Source organism: Mustela lutreola, chromosome 1 (assembly GCF_030435805.1).
Source record: "Mustela lutreola isolate mMusLut2 chromosome 1, mMusLut2.pri, whole genome shotgun sequence".
In the NCBI taxonomy this organism is placed as follows: Eukaryota; Metazoa; Chordata; class Mammalia; order Carnivora; family Mustelidae; genus Mustela; species Mustela lutreola.
Genome location: NC_081290.1, coordinates 226,517,808 through 226,532,981, shown reverse-complemented (window position 1 = coordinate 226,532,981; position 15,174 = coordinate 226,517,808). Strand labels below are relative to the sequence as shown.

At 47.4% G+C, this 15,174-nt stretch overlaps 1 protein-coding gene across 1 annotated transcript in view; it reads right to left on the bottom strand.

Annotated features, from left to right (window-relative positions):
• Window positions 1-15,174, bottom strand: part of TENM4 (teneurin transmembrane protein 4) — a 721,609-nt gene that overhangs the window by 574,215 nt on the left and 132,220 nt on the right. The window contains exon 2 of the mRNA XM_059187848.1: window positions 2,032-2,087. The gene's annotated coding sequence lies outside the window, so the exon portion shown is untranslated. The remainder of the gene's footprint in view (window positions 1-2,031; window positions 2,088-15,174) is intronic.

The window sequence follows — 15,174 nt, the reverse complement described above, 5'->3', positions numbered from 1 at the left end:
AAAGGAAGGAGCTCCAATCTCCCTCTCGGCTTGGAGCACCGCCTAAACAAAGACCCTAAAGTCTCCTGCTGGAACAACACGAGACACGGGACGCTCAGATTCCAGGCACACCCGCAGGTATCATCTGTCAGTCCTGACACCAGCCCTGTCTGTGTCAGGGTCCGAGCGGGGAGATCAGACGAGCAGCGGGATAGGGCAGGGGTGGGGGGAGCACAGGACGGGGGAGAAACAGCTTTGGAGAGACTACTACAAATAGTCAAGAGTTTTTATCTGACACCAAAGAACAGGGCAAGGGAGAGCTGTGTGATCCAAGCCAGGATAAAAGAAAGGCTGGCTTCCCCCTTGTAATATAAGAGTTTAATGATACTTATTAAAAGCACATTTCTGGGTCCTGTTGAAAAATTACACTCGCAAGTGTTTCTTTTTTTCATATAAATTGCTTCCTAGAGATTAAGTGTGTGTGTGTGTGTGCGCACGCACACACACACACACACACACACACACACACATACTCCTTACACTGCACACCTCACACTCACACATATAAACCCTCTATAAATCCCACACATCCCATATATCACAGACATGTCAGTACATCTTCATCAAGAATAGCCACAATTCACGACACACACACATACTGGAAAGCAGAAAACCCGGCCTGGTCCCTGAGGTTATTCACGCACCCTTTGAAATTGCAGACTTTGAGGAAGCCCAAGAGCTTCATGCTCAAGTTGTCATTCCCACAAACAAACAGCACAGCCTCTAATCCATATCATTCTCCTCGTCTTGCCTGGGGTCAGGCAACTCTGCAAAAGCCGGAGCTACCAGGACTATCAAGCTTTGGTGGGAAGCAACAGCATTCATTAGGGTTGCAATGAAAGAAGGGGTCCCTGCCCTTCTGGCTCAGGGCGAATTTTCTCTGATAAGCTGAGTACCAGTCACCTGGAGGAGGGGGCCCTGGGCCTCCGCCGGGGGCATAATTTTTTTTCTGGCTATCAACTTACCCAGAGCCCAGGGCTGCCTTCATGCTCAGTCAGAGAAGGCCCTGCTTTCTGGAAGAATCAGCTAGATACAACAAAGTACCCCTTAGCCAAAAAGTATCCTTCCACTAGCATGTGCTCCCTCCTGGTGCTGGTCTCCCCAGTGCTTTGCTCACTGCTAAGGGGTGGGGTTCAAAGGCTAAAATCATCAGGTAGAACAGTTTGCTGTTACCAGAAACAAATGCTTTAGAGTAGTAAATCAGGGTTCAAGGTCAGCTCTAACCCTTCCTCACTGTATGGCCTTGCGAATTTCCCCAAGCCATGGCTTTCTTCTTGGCAAAATGGCAAAATCAGCTTCTTTTCATCTTATGGAGTTTGGGGGAAGATCACAAAATGCCCTACAGACTGTAAATTTCCAAAGCAGATGTTAGAGATTTTCATGATGAGACAGTAAGGAGGAAATGGAGGTGCTCATAAATCGGGCTGCGAGTGCCCCCAGGGCAAAGCCTGTGTTGTGTGTCTCTTGTTATCCTCAGTGCCTGGCCCAGAAAGCTGGCACCAAATATTCTGGGGGAAACATGGTTTGAAAGGACCAGTAAGCCTGTGAGTTAAGTGGCTTTTGTTCAAGGTCACAGAAGAGCTGATGGTGGGACTGAAACCAGGCTCCCCTCACCCCTTCGTCCCGGGCTCTCTGTTCTAGATGCACTGAACTCTTGGGCCTCTGGAAGGGTCAGTGATGTCAAACTAGCCACAGCGAGGGCAGGTTTTAATGAGCCCTCTACAATTCCCTGGGAAGATCCACTATGGGCAGTCAATGCCCAGGAAGCCTTCACAAACTCGCTTGTTAAACATTCCAACTCAACAGTGCAAACAAACAGAAACTACAGTGCAAATCATACCCAAATGCCTCAGACCAATGCATCTTATTTCCTGTCTTGAACTGCACACATCAGAAAAGTCACGAGATCGGGACAATGAGCCTGTGGAGATCTCGGTGGTGGAGATCGGCAGTATTTCTCATTTCCAGCTTACGTGCAGCTTTATCACTTACCTACTGACCAAGTGTCCAGGAGATCACTAGCCCTCTCTGAGTCTCAGTTTTTCCATCTGCAAAACAAGAAGATGATCACAATTAATCCCTTGAGACCACTGGACTAAAATGCATCAGAGCTTTTATACCTTGTATCAGTTACTAGCGGCTTATGATCCCACATACCTGGGAAATTGCTAATGGTCAGGGGCTGGAAAGGAATTATAGCAAAAATGAAGTGTGATAATTAATAGTTATGTGTCACACAGGGCATCCATGATGTTCAACCCTCTGTACAGAAAATTCAGCCCTTCCTAATTTTGGCACTTATTTTGCTTTTTCATAAATATAAAAATGTAAGACCACTGAAATGCCAGTAGAAATAGAGCAGACAAAAATGTCACCACCTCAACATACTTGCTCTCAACAATTGGGGTATTTTTTTCATTTTTCTCTTCTAAGGCACAGAGTTCATCATCTTGCAGAGCAGCGACCACAAAGATGTACTAAACTGAAAAGTCACACACAGATCACCATGCTCCCCCCACCAGCCCCTTGGAATCCCCAGCACTACACCACGACTGTTATCCACATTATTAACTTTTTTTATTCTGACATCAGCTTTGTCAACTTCTCCAAGACTCCTGGGCCCTGGTCAGGTGTCTGGCAGGCACTGTGCACAGCAGAGCCCAGGGGAGCAAGAAGCCAGGGGCAGCAGGGGCCCTGGGCTGGTCTTCCTGGAGTCTGGGTTCAGTTACCTCATCTACATAATAAGGAAACCGGACTGGCCCATCTCAGAGATCACTTTTACCTTAAAAACACGAGGCTAAGGAAAAAGAAATTTAAAAAATTAAAATTAAAAAAAAAAAAAAGAAACATATATTTGAGTCCCTATTATGTGACAATGGGTCCATACTGTTGAGCTGATAATACCTGAGATCTTCTAGGCAAGAAAACTGCAACTCAGGGAGGTCCTGAGGTCCATCCAAGACCCAGTGCAATCATGTTGGCACCACTTGCCCAATTACTGTTGTAGTGATCTACTATCATGTACTAATTATCCCAAGTTGATACATATTTTTTGCCTACATTTATTTTAATGGATTTTTTCTTAAAAAGTTTCTGATGCATTTTATTCCCTCTGCCCCCAATCCAAGGCCCACTGAAGCGCAATCTTTCAACCCAGATGGATTCTCTAATAGCAAAAATGGTTGCTAAAAGCTTAAAGGAATTTTTAGTCATGACCATTCTATATACAAATTTCTATGAAGTCATAGGTTTGAAGTGTTGTTTTATGTTTTCTTTCTAATACTCACTAAAGTAAATAACTTTTGAAGTTTAGAATGCTCGTCTCTGCACTTCCCAGCGATGCCTCTACTTTATCTTGGGAAGGCTGATTTCGGGGTCCCTCATCGTGCTGCAGCCAGACCTTGGAACGTAAATCTGTCCTATCTCAAAGCTGAAACATCAAAAGCATCTAATGCTTACTAAAAGTCAAGAAAGTTGCCTGAGGTCACATAGCCCGGAACTGAAGGAACTGGGACTTGGGGGCCCCCACTTGCTCACTTCCAGTCCTGGGCTCTGTGTTTTCAGTTTTCTCTCTGCCCCTCTGCACACCCCCTATTTGCAACTCTGTGTCATCAGGCCCCAATTAAGTTCTGTTTCCAAGTCAAGGCAGGGTCACCCTGTTTTGTTAGGTCGCCAGCTTTTCCATAAAGTGACTAGATTGTATCAATGCATATTTAAGTTCCCAAAAGGGCACTTGGGTAAGAAGCTACAGAATTTCTAAAACCAAGTTTAGAAAATGTGAAGTGAAAATGATTCTTTATTCAAAGATCCAAGATAGTAACCAAGGAAACAGAAAGGGCTGATAACATCATAGCCAGGAATGCCACTGCAACTGCAAATGAGCGTAAGACCCCAAGTAAGTCATGGGAAGTGGGAGAAAGCACCTGAGCCACTGTACTGGGCACTGATCGAAGCTGGTGTTGGGTGTTGGGTATTAGGCGTCTTTCCAGAGTTCTAAGCTTCTGTTTCCTGTCATCTGGTTTAAAATTAATTGGCATGAATTTTTTATGACCAGAGAGCAAACAGACTCAAAGGCCTGCAGAAGAGGCTCAGACTTTCAGGAGAGTTCCTGCTTTTCATGAATACAAGCTACAAAGTTGTGCAGACACAGGAAAGCAGTGATTTTACATTCCTGGACCAACACCTCTTCCATGAAGTCTCCCACCAGCCCGTGTCCGGAAGAGTCACCCTCACTTGGCTTCCCTTCCAGCAAAACTTTAATTAAAGTCTCTGTTAGACAGCAGTTCTTTCCTCTTCTTCTAAAGTATCATTTTTCTGTTTACCCAAATTCATTAAATACAATAAAAATTCACCTACGCCTAGCAATATGATTTTAGACAGGTTTCCTTCCAACCCTCGTTGCATACATGCCCCCAAGCACATTCACATACATCCACATCCAGACACTTAACGAAGTGGGATCCTATTATGCACACTAATTTTTATCTTTTTAAAGGGTCACATAAAGGCACAATTAATCCCTACTCATGAACATACAGGTGTTTTCATTTTTTCACTAGTGGAAATACTCTAATATTTTTGTACATATATCTCCGTGTGGTTGCTTGACTGTACACTTAGACTATATTGCTCAACAGTTTTTAAAAAAAGAGATTTTATTTATTTATTTTAGAGAGAAAGAGAGAGGCAGTGAGCAGGTGGAGGCTAAGGGGGAAAGGAGAGGGAGAGGAGGAGGGAAAGAATCCCAAGCGGACTCCATGTGGACTGCAGAGCCCCCACGTGGGCCATGATCTCAGGACCCCGAAATCATGATCTGGGCTGAAATTGAGAGCCAGATGCTTAACCAACTGAGCCCCCCAGGCACTCTACTACTTAACATTTTTTTAAAAAAGATTTTATTTTTAAGTCATCTCTACACCCAGCATGGGGCTCGAAGTCACGACCTGGAGATCAAGAGTCACATGCTCTGCTGATGGAGTCAGCTAGATTCCCCTTTATTGCTTGATATTTTTTAACAGAAGATTTTATTTATTTATTTTGAGAGAGAGAGAGTGAATGAGCAGGGGAGCAGGGGCACAGCAGAGGGAGGGAGAGAATCCCAGAGATTCCACGCGGAACGCAGAGCCCGAGGTGGGGATCCATCCCACGACCCTGAGATCGTGACTCAATTGCTTGACATTTTTAAGAAATTTGTAACTGCCCCCCACAAAAGATGGTATCACTTTAAATTTCCACTGGTAGCATAGAGGCATGCCAATTCCTCATGATCTCATCAGTTTTAGGCATTAATGTGCTTTTTTATCTTTATCAGTGTGATAGTTAAATGGAGCCTAGTTATTTTAGTCTGTGTTTTTGGGTATCAGTTGAACATCTGTTTCTATGCCTCTTGGCCATTTGCAATTCTTTAGGAAAGGCATGTTCACAGCCCCTTGCCCATCTCTTGGTTGGGTGTTAGCCTTTTTACCGTTTGGTACATAGAGCTTGCCATTGGCCTTCTGCCTTGACTTTAATTTTTAGCTTTCTTCCAGTGAGGTCCATCACAGTAAATGGCACTGCCAGGTACTGCTGCCCCACCAGAAATCTGGAGGCCTGTCCTGACACCTCCCTGAACGCTCTCCCCACCAGTCACCAAGGCCCACCTGTCCTATTTCCTAAGTAGACCTTACATCTGCTCTTGCTCTCCCTCTCCAGCACCATGACCCTCACCGAGCCACCATCACCCCTCACCGGAACTTCTGCCGTAGCCTCCTAATTGCTGCCCATATCCTCTCCTCCCATTCTCTCACTGTCCAGAAACTAGAGGGACTTTTTAAAAATGCAAATCAAATCATCTCCACTGCCTAAAGCTCTTTGACAACTTCCTATCCCGTTCAAGATCAAATCCAAAGTCCAGAGTGTGCATCTGTGCCCAAAAAGGCTGCTTGCGGGACCCAGTTTCTGTGCTACTTGGGTCCCTCTTGATACATCCATCTCCGCTTCCGTCTCCGTACTTAGTCACACTGATTTCCTTGCAGTTCTTCAAATGGGTCATTCTTCTTCCCAATTCAAGAATGGGATGTGCTGTTCCATCTGCCTGGAAAGTTGTTTGCTCCTCTCTCTTTGCTGGCTAACGCAAATTTATCCTTCAGGCTTCTCAGCATAAACACTATCTCCTCCGAAAAGCCCTAAAGCCCCACACTAAGTGAGCCCCTCTCGCTATTTACTGGAGCTTTCCTTTGAGGCACATGGTCCAAGCACTCTGTGGTTGGATAAAGGGTATTGAGCTTCCAGGCTCCACCTACAGGGAGGACTGAGTCTTGCTGGGTTTCCCACCATATGCAGATGGACTTGAGGCCTGAGTGGGTCAGCACCTGCAAGGGAAGGGTACCAATGACCTACAAAGTGGGGCTGGTGACAGCACAGGGTAAAGCCACCTTTCTGGCAGTCCCTGCTCACCAGGTTCCAGCAACTCTGCGGCTCAGAGATGCTTCCTGAGCTCAGAGTATCGCTTCTTCAGCTGGGGGAGCTGATTTCAACAACCTCTGTTGACCCAGGCAAAGCTGGCCGGGTTGCCGCCAGCTATCTGAGCGAGGAGGCGCTCTCCCCTGAGGACCGTGCAGTTTCCAGCTTCATCATTGTTGGTGCTCAGATTTTTTTTTCCCCCCCGGACTTCTGCTGCTGATTAGGTCCCGAAAACATGTTCACTTTAGCTTTCTTCTGGGCATTTCAGAGTCGGGAGGTTTGCTCCTTTTTCTCTCTGTCAGTTAGATCTCATTTTGTGCGTGTATGAGATTGCAAAAACGAAGCATTTCAGGTACGAAGCAATTTAGGATGAGAAAATTGTACTCCAGCCACAAGGTCCCGGCCCTAATGACCTAACAACCTCCCGCAGCTTGGTGGGTTCCAGAGTGACACCCTGATGCATTAACTGGCCTTCGCAAGATCAACTGTGTCCTCATCCAGATGGCCTCCCCACAGCCACGTCCTCTGCAGGTGCCTCAGGGACACACTACACCAAGCTGCTCTCAGAACGAGGCAGTTTTCTGGGTTGTGCAAGAGATAATAACAGTTTTAGGATTTACCTAAAAGCATGGCAAGTCCAATAAGAATCCACGAGGTAGGAGACCATCATTTCTTTTCAATCAGGCCCATAAGAGCCATGTGAAAGGGCTTTGTAATTTTTAATATCCAAGCAAGTCAGGTCTTCTTGAAACATCACTCTCCACCCCACCTCCGGAAGCGTCACGTTCACCCTTTCATTCAACAAACAATCCCTGGCTATCTACTCTGTGTGTCAGACCCAGACTGGAGCTGGTGGCCAGAAAGATTTTCAGAGACAGCATGGGCCTGACCCGTGAGCGAAGCCCACTTCTGACTCAGACGGCTGCATGACACATAGAAAGTCATTTAACGTCTCTGAGCTTCAGCTTCCTCATCTGCAAAGCAGAGACCCCATTCCCAATCTTGCAAGCATTCTAGGGAAGTGCATTTTGCAATCACCTCGCAGGGGCCTGCTGGTCAGTCTTGGTCAGCACCCAATGCTTTCATGATTTCTACTACTGAAGATGGTCAGTTAGATGTGACCCCAGCACAGAAAGGTATAAGCATTATCACTGGGGGCATCGGCAATCTCAGGAAAGGTTCAGTTTTAGTGGGATGGGACTGGACGAGGCAGGCTTCAAACAAGAATCCAGAGCACAGTGTTTGCAAAACCAAAAGGTCAACAGCCAGGGGTGTGAAATGTGGATCTATTCTGAGAAGCACCAGCAGCAGGAGGAGAAGTGAAACCTCTGGGAGCACAGATGGATCCAGGGCTGGAGCTTAGAAGGCCTCGTGGGCCAGGTTCTAACCGCAGGCTCATCCATCACAGGTTTTTAAGCTGGATGATCATAGGGCCGGATTTGTCCTTAAGATCAAGCGCTCTGGCTGCCATGAGGCTGATGGAAGGGGTGAGGCTAGGAATGAGGCGGGGATGGGAAGACCCACAGAGTGGCAGCTGATCCAGGCCCAAGGGGAGGGTCCCTAACTTCATTCTTTGCCCAGCTCCCCAGAGCAGCCCAACGGTAGTGACCCAGTTACAAGAGACTGTGGGTCTGGCTGCTCTGGACATGCTCTGGGAAGGCTACTTTCTGACAGCAATGGCAAACCATCCATCCCAAAACAACCTGTTCCTTTCTGACTCCACTGGGAGAGCACAGCCTTGCACACTGGCCTTCCGGTCCATGGGCCATCTCACAGTGCCAGGCCTACATGGTAACTGAGCTGCTTCTCTTTGTCAAATTCATTAAATTATTAATATTATTATAATATTACATTATTTTTCTGTGTGGACCCGTGCTCAGATCTGAAGGTAGTATGAGATTGCAACAGACAAGGTCATGGGCCCAAGGATTACAGTCAAGGACACCAGTCCGCGCTGTAACCCAAAGCTGAATGCTGAGTGTTCAAGGGCGGGCCCAGTGACAGGCTGTGGGGACAAGAGAGAAGGAGCTGTGGATTCTCCTTGGCAGCATCAGAAAAGCTTCATGGAAGAGGCAATACTTGCCTGGACCCTGGAGATGAAGAAGACAGTCGATGGACAAAGAATAGAGAAAAGGGCATCCGAGGCTGACGGAAGGCGGGGGTGCAGACAGCAGTGATGCCTTCTTTGGCTGCCCCACAGGGGACAAGGAGCAGGTAACAAGAGGCAAAGGCAGTAAAGGGGCTGAAGCCCTGCTGGAAGAGGCCTGATGTCACTTTCTACATTCTTCCTTAAGCCGCAGGAACCACAGCCATGTAAGAAGGAACAAAGCAGTGACCTTTATTAGGCACCACTGTGTGTCTGGCAGCGTGGGCAGTAGAACCATCCTGTAAGGTATGTATTATCACATCCCCTTCTCCCAACTGAAGAAACTGAGGCTCTGAGAGATCACTGGACCTGCTCTCAGGCTGCTGGGTGGGAAGAGAGCCCAGGTACCTGCCCTGGAACTCAAGGATCCTCCCTCTATGCAACACCAGCCCCCAAATGAGGAAGGCAAGTGCTTCAAGTGCTTCCAACAGCCAGGGAAACAGATTCCTTGTCACCGCCACCACCCGTGTCATGGACTACAAGTTTTATTCTCATAAAGGACAAAATGCACCAGATGTGTCTCCATGTAGCAGGATATTATAAGATTCCTGAGCATATATGTTTAATTAAAATCATCCGCTTCCAATGACTGCCTATGGTCACCGCATGCTTACAATATGTGTGGTGCTTTTCCCTCCGTGTTTGTAACAACTTTTACAACAACCCTATAAAGCAGGTTTTACTTTTCTAGTTTATAGCTGCGGATATGGAGGCTCAGAAAGGCAAAGTGATTCGCTCCAATTACACAGAGCAGCAGAGCAAGAAGCAGAAGCCTGTGTTTGGGTGCTTGGACCGACCTGCCATCCTCAAACTTAACATGTCAACAACTCAACCCTCATCTCCCAAGGGTTCTCTTCCTCTGGTCCCTATCTCAGTGAGTGACGCCACTTTCTACCAGCAGCAGCACAAGCTACAAAACTAGCTGACCCCCGGTACCCCTTCCCTTCATAGCACCCCCCCATTAACTCATCATGGACTCCTGCTGGTTCTAACCCTCCCCTTGGTCACCTTCTCACCACTTCTGCCACCTCTGCCTCCACTACCCTAGTCCAAGCCATAGTCAACTCTCACCTGAGCTGCTGCGGTAGACCCCCAACTGGTCTTCCCGTATCCCATGCTCACAGGAGATGTGAGCCCTCCGCTGCTCCCGGGTGGGACAGCCTGGCTCCTGCTGGCAGCTCCGCCTCCTCTCGCCAAATGTCCTGCCCCTTTCATTTCTCAAACACTCCACTGTCCTTCCCATTTCAGAGCATTTACACAGGCTGTTTCTTTTATCATTACTCCCAGCTTCACAGACCTATCTTTCAGATCTCAGCTCAAACACTTCCTCCAGGAAGCCTTCTCAGACCCGCCCAGTCCAGATCAGCAGGTATAGAGCCGGACAGTTGTGCCAGGGGTTAAAATGATGAAAGACCTTCACGCCAGTCACTGTGCAGCCCCCGCCCTCAAGCCCCTGCATGCATCCCACAAGACCTGAGCTCCTCCCCATAATCCATAAGGTAAGGTATATGTGGCAGATGGAAGGCCCCCAGGCTCCCTCTGGGCATGATGGCAGAGACCTGTTCTGACGAGCCTGTACACGTGCACTCGGATTGTTAAATATTTTGAATGTCACGTCTGCTCTTGATCCTATATTTCTCACAGTTCATAGTTACGGACTTATCTGAGTAGGACTATTTGGAGTCATGAACTCTGGAAGGTCAGGGAGCACAAAAGTGAAGTTCACCATGTTGAGGTTCAGTACAGAAGATCTGAGTGACAGGATGATTAAATGAATGGAGGGGAGTTATTTCCTCTGCCTTTCTGGCCACAGGGGCTCAGCTTTGCAAACAATTTCAGGCATCAAGCAATGAAGAAGCCAGGCCTAGGCAACCAAGCATCAACAGGGATCACAGCGACCAAGGAGGGGGCTCCTTGTCCTGCCAGGATGAGGTCGTGGTCTCTGCTCCCTACAGACCCTTGGGAGGGGTAAGAAGGCAGAGTCGTTCTGGACTTGACTCTTTCCTGCTCTTGAGTCACTTTACCCATCTCATGGGGAGCTCTCAAACCCATTCCCTCGTCCTTAGCAATCAGGTAACACTTCAGTCTAAAAGACCACCTTTTCTCATGGTTGTTAGCATAAGACTTAGCAACTTCCCTACTTTACCTGTCACCCTCTTGGATTCTTCTCTTACAAAAAACATGGTCCTTTTTTAAAAGGTACCTCTGATCATGTCTTCCTTCTGTGGCTTCCCTCTGTCCTCAAGTACATTCAAACCCAGTTCCTGGATTATAAGGTCCTCATCTCTGGGCCCTGTCTATCTTTGCAACATCACCATCTGCTTCTCTCTGGATTCTCTTCTATTTCCTCCATCAACACACACTTCTTCCTGCCTCAGGGCATTTTCACATGCTGCCCCAATTCCCAGAACCTCCCCAGCTCATTGCCATCTACATTCTAGGCTTTAGCCTACAAGGTATAAACTTTGAAAGGCCTAACCTGCCTAACCCTGGTTGACCAGTTTTTCCTATTATCCACTGTTCTTCTTTTGTTACATGTACTCAGCATGACTGAACTACTTGCTCCATGTCTGTCTTGAAAAGAGGCCCCATGTGGGCAGGGAGCCTGTCATTTTGTCCATTGCTATATCTGCCCTCACTGCTCAGCCCAGGGGTTCCTGACACAGAGGCTCAAGCAATATTTGATGAATGAATAATCAGTATGATGAGGCTGTAAGCTTGGACCTTTCTCCTCTGTCTCCAGGCTCAAAGCTGAAAAGTAAATTCCAGTGGCCTCCATAGAGATTTCAGGAATGAGCCAACTAATGACCTCCCTTCTGATGGGTAGGAGGGGTTTGAAAATATAGTACTGCAGCTCCCTAAGGGACCAGACTGAACTCTTTCTTAAGAGAACCTGAACTGTTAAAGAAATAAATAAATGAAAAAAAAAAAAAAAAAAAAAAAGACTGGAACAGAAGAAAGGAAGGAAGAAGAAGAGAAGATAAGGTCTCAGGAAAAAAAAAATGCTGGTCGGGAATGGTCAAGAAAAAACAAACTGAAGATTCACCCTCATAAGAAAAGACAGCCCCCCTGGTGAGCCAAGAACTGGATCCTCCTGTTCCAGGAAATGGGCACAGGATACATTCTTACACTTCCTTGGACCCGACAAACTGTGTGACCCTCACTCAGAGACTTGCCTTTCTCTGTCCCTCAGCTTCCTCCCCTACAAAAGACCCAGGAGCACCCAGGGCCTCCAGATCTGGATTCTCATGCAAAGACCTGCAGAGAAAAACTAAAGTGGAGAAGATGGAAGCCATGACATACGCAGGTCTAGAGATCAGAGAGCTGGAGCACTCCCCAAGGCAAAAGGCCTCAGGGTCAGGGGCCAGGTGCCCAGGGAGCCCCCGTCCCCGCTTCTCCAGCTGGTTCCAGGCTACTGGCTCTTCTGACATCTTCAGCCTCCAACAAACTGGGGTACATTTGTCTGACGTAACTGAATGTCAACCAGGCTGCCTGGGCCCCCCGGGAACGGCCTCAGAAGCTGCCACAGGTCTAGACCCATAGTGTGCTGGGTAAAGGGGCAGGAGGCAGGTCTGGGCCTGATACTCATGGAGCCCAGAGTTCCAGGTGTTCCAGTGGCCTGGAGATCATCTGGGGATAGGTCTTAGCTTTTTTTGTCTCTCAGACCGTCTGATAGTTTCTTGAACCTTATAGACCCTTTCCCAGAAAAAATATTCCTAAATGCATTAAAAACAAAAAACAAAACAAAACAAACAAAAAACAAAGAAACAACTCAAACAATCACATTGGAAACCAATTGCATTAAAATGGTTATCAAAATGTTAAAATGATACACCTGTGATACAGTGATATTTTTATTTGTTTTTAAAGTCAGGGTTTATAACAAATCATAACCTTGAAGTAGTTTTTATTTGTTTTTAAAGTCAGGGTTTATAACTCTCATAACCTTGAAGTAGTTGTGAATGTAAATGATATTTTGAGGTATCTCCAACAATGATAATGGGACAAAAAAAATACCCGATTTTGACCAGTAACAGAGTCCCCAAGATTTCTGACACTACTGTGGTTTATTGCCTATATTCACAATGGGGTAAAATGCTAGTTTCTTCCACTCCCCATGCTTACATACATAACCTCTGATTTCAGGCAGTGACCTGACTTACAGAGGAGGAAATTGGAGCCCCCAAGGGGCAGAGACGTGCACAGATACCCAGCGAGTGAGAACTGATACCAAACTCTAATACAGGCCACCAGCCATGCTCTGGCCATCCGCTGAGCCACCTCCCAAGTGCAGCATTCTCCAAACTCCTTACTCAGGATCATATTTCCCTTCTCTCAGCCTTGGTTTCCTCATCTATAAAATGGGAACAATCGCACCCACTTCTGCAGGCTACTGTGAGGACAGGATGGGCTTGTTACTTTGATTGGGCTCTGTATCTGCATAGATGGGTAACGTGTGAATGATAACTAGATGCTGCCTTATGGGAAATCAAAGGATACGGATTTTGGGTTTCAGGGAGGGGGAATATCCAGGCTGGCAAATCTGAATGCCTACAGGGGTCAGTAATAAGGAGGAGTGGAGACTCTAGCAAACTCAAAAACTCATGCCCTCCTAAAATGGGCAGTCACCATTCAAGTATTAGTGGACAATACATGCAAGAAGGCGGGCCCATGGCTGTCAAATCTGATTTTTTAAGAGCCGGTGAACATCCTTATTTTTAGCAAAATGTCCTGGATTTTATATTAAATTTCTTTTTTTTTTCTTTAAAAGATTTATGTACTAGGGCGCCTGGGTGGCTTAGTGGGTTAAAAGCCTCTGCCTTCGGCTCAGGTCATGATCTCAGGGTCCTGGGATGGAGCCCCACATCAGGCTCTCAGCTCAGCAGGGAGCCTGCTTCCCCCTCTCTCTCTGCCTGCCTCTCTGCCTCCTTGTGATCTCTCTCTGTCAAATAAATAAATAAAATCTTAAAAAAAAAGATTTATGTATTTATTTTAGAGAAAGAATGTGCACGCACACATGCTCCTGAGCAGAGGGAAGAGCAGAGGGAGAGAGAGAATCTCAAGCAGAGTCCCCCCTGAGCGCAGAGCCCAGCTCATGGCTCCACCTCACAACCCTGACATTATGACCTGAGCCAAAATCAAGAGGCAGGTGCTTAACCAACTGAACCACCCAGGCGCCCCTTAAATGTCTCGATAATTAAAATGGGATGCGAGCCCCCAAAACATGTCTATAGGCTGTCAGTTTGCAGTCGCTGGGGTTTATAGGTAGGGGAGTTCCACAGCCTGGGGGGGGTCAGTGTCTTCCCTTATAGGCCAAGAGGGTCCTCACCTCGTCCAGGCCCTGGAGGTTAGATGTGCCTGTGCAGGGTGGGCATTCTTGTAGGGCAGCGGAGGCCCCCCAGACAGAGACGGCGAATCCTAAAATTGTGCTCCCCACACCTCACTGCTGTGAGGCTGCCTTGTTTTATTAATAACCCTGGATCATGCTCACAGCACATCAAGGTAAACAGAGATGCTTCTCAGGCGGGTAGTGCAGGCAATTCTAACAGAAGAAGAAACGGGCTTCCAAATATAAATAGGAAGATAAGATAAACGGATGGAGATGTAAGCCTGCTTCCCGCAAATTTGCAGGCTGTGAGTCACAGGTCTAGAGAGTCGTGGAAGGGACCTTGTTTGGAGGATGGGGGAAATCAGCCCAGAAAAGGGAAGGGTCACATTCATCACGTACATACTTCTGATTTCTATCAGCATCAGTCTCCTCATCTGAAAACCCTAACAGAGCCCTTCACTGTGGCCTGAATGTTTCACGGTCTATCCCTCCCCATACAGCTGTCCATGCTGCCCTTCCTTCACCCCGGCTGTCTCCAGCTCCATAATCTTCAAGGGCAGCTCTGGATTGCCTTTGGCGACCTGCCCTGACTCTTTCCTCTGAGCCTTTGTCAGCCACAGCCCACGGAGCAGAGGACCGTGCCTGCTGGTGGAGGTGTCTACCCCACGAGCCAGCTGGGAACTACAGACTGCATGGCCCTGCCTTGCCCAGCTTGGCCTACCCAGAGCCCCACGCAGGGCCCGGCACATGGGAGTGCTCTGCAAAGCCCTGCCTAATGAAGCAGGGAGTGATGCACAGCAGAAGTCCCTCTCACGGGGCCATACGGAGATTGCACGTGAAGACTGAGGGGAAGCTCACCAAATGCCCTCTTGACAGCAAGCCAATGTGCCAACTGGTTGTGAATCCAAGAAAAAAATAGAGACTTTGGTCTATTTAATCAAAGACCAGCCAAAATGAGGATGAGGAAAGAGCACTGTTATTTTGATCATCCCTCTTGGGAACAAAAGGGGGAGGCAAATTAAGTGGCTATCGAGAATCTGCTATGTGCCAGGCTCCGTATTGCACACTTCCACAGATGGCCTTGTTTCGCTCCCAGGAGCTTTAGAAGGAGCTGGTGCGTATATTTTACAGGTGTGGAATTTGGAAAGCAAGGTCCATCCATGGTAGGAAGGCGAGAATGCAGGACCAAAGCCAATCCACACATCTCCAGAGTTTTCTC